The sequence below is a fragment of the Pelobates fuscus genome, chromosome 2 (genome assembly GCF_036172605.1).
Source record: "Pelobates fuscus isolate aPelFus1 chromosome 2, aPelFus1.pri, whole genome shotgun sequence".
Classification (NCBI taxonomy): Eukaryota; Metazoa; Chordata; class Amphibia; order Anura; family Pelobatidae; genus Pelobates; species Pelobates fuscus.
In genome coordinates, this window is record NC_086318.1 from 301,657,256 (window position 1) to 301,659,121 (window position 1,866).

Here is a 1,866-nt window from a genome sequence, read left to right on the forward strand (position 1 = left end):
AACAAATGAATGGACGGGAGTCATTTTATTATTTTGCAACTTTATCTTACAGTTCCATTGCATGTTCTCCGTCATTTTGCTAAACTGAACTTGACTAGATTATACTGGGGGTTTGGTCCATCGGAGTCCTCAAAGCTTAGCTTTGTCCCAATTGTAAGACAGCAGGGGCCAAGTCAATTCAAGTGCATTGGCAGCAGTGTAAAGAAGCAAGCAATTGCTGGCAGGCAGAGGCAAAAAACTGTTATTTGGTCCTGGGTGGAATTGCCTGTTGTCATCTCCCAGCATTGTAAATGTTTTTGTATGTTTTCGCACCATCCTTTGTTTCTCTCAATGCCTTCATTACCCCTTTCCACCGTGTATTTCATTCCTGATAACTATTTATCTCTTGTGTCTCAATACTCACTTTACCCTCTTGTGTGTCTCCCAATACCCCCTTTAGCCACCTGTGTTTGCTCAAATCCCTACCACAGGAAATCCAATACGGATACGACTAGCTCTCTAGTGCAGGGAATACCCAAACCTTAGCCTCTGGAATTCCCTGAACATATATTCAAGAGATTCTCCACGTTAGAGAGCTGGTCTAAGTTTGGGAAATTTCTCCCGAACATAGATCTACTCTCTAGCGCATCCTTTTACCGACCAATTTGTTTTAATACCAAGTCGTAAGAACGGAACTCTGTAAGTGAGGAGTGCCTGTATATCCCACCTAGTAGAATTGTAGGGTAGCTGAGCAGCACTGCAAGAGAGGCTATGCACACGTCTCTAAACAAGAGGCAGTGTGTCACCCGAGAAGCGCAGTAGAAAATGCTGTTCTTTATAAATGCCAATAATAATACAAAGTTCACTCATAACTTGTAACAAACCAGACAGAGGAGAATGCAGTTTCTTTGCCGTAGTTTCTCTCAGCTGTGCTATAACATGGTGTAGATTTGGGAGTAGCGTTCTGTATACAACCTCTTCCCAGCTGTCCCCCTTCGTAATACATTGCCAGCAATCTATTAATCCAAATGTATGTATCATTCAGACCCCACACTGGGAACACCAAATGAACACAGGATCACCCTCCAAGATAAAGAAAATTGCAGTACCTTTATTTCACAAACAAAGTGCATTTATTACAATATAGTGTTTGGAATCTTAATTTTTGGCTAAGAGTAGAAGACGTGATATCACAAAATGATTGAAATGACAAATTTAAATCTTTTTTTAAATGAAAGAGAGAGAGACAATTCATTTGGGGGCTAGATCATGTTCAGAAATGCATTGTTAAATTATATCGAAAAGCTATTGCATTTCATCATTTAAATTAAAAAGCAATCTGTTCAGAGCTTGAATAGTCTGCACAGACACTTAGAATGCTGCAGGGATGGTGGTGCTCAAATAATTGAAAACAGGCAGTCAATACATTTTAAGAGTACTGTCAAATTACTGATGTTATCCAAGGACGATAATGTTAGAGATAGTCTTGTGTATGTGAATTCATTCTTAAAAGTGGCTTCTCATGGTACTATTATGATGGATTCCATTTATGCTAGTCCAATATCCTTTGTTCTAATTCTACTTGTTTCCAGGAATTGCTAAATTAATTGCTATATGACAATATTCAAAGGCATACATTTCTGCATTATTAACCTCATAACCTACATGGTAATCATTGAATCAGAAAATTAGTAATCTGCTTTGACATCCCAAAAAAAAATTCTAGAAAAAAGATGTTCAATTGCTTTTTTTCCCACGAGTACCCCTATGTACAGTGACGTGTCATTTAAACTTTATCATTTATAATGTTTTTTTTTTTTTTTTTTTTTACCATACTAATTGAAGTGGAAATCAATCAATAAATTGATTATTTTGTGTATCGGCCCC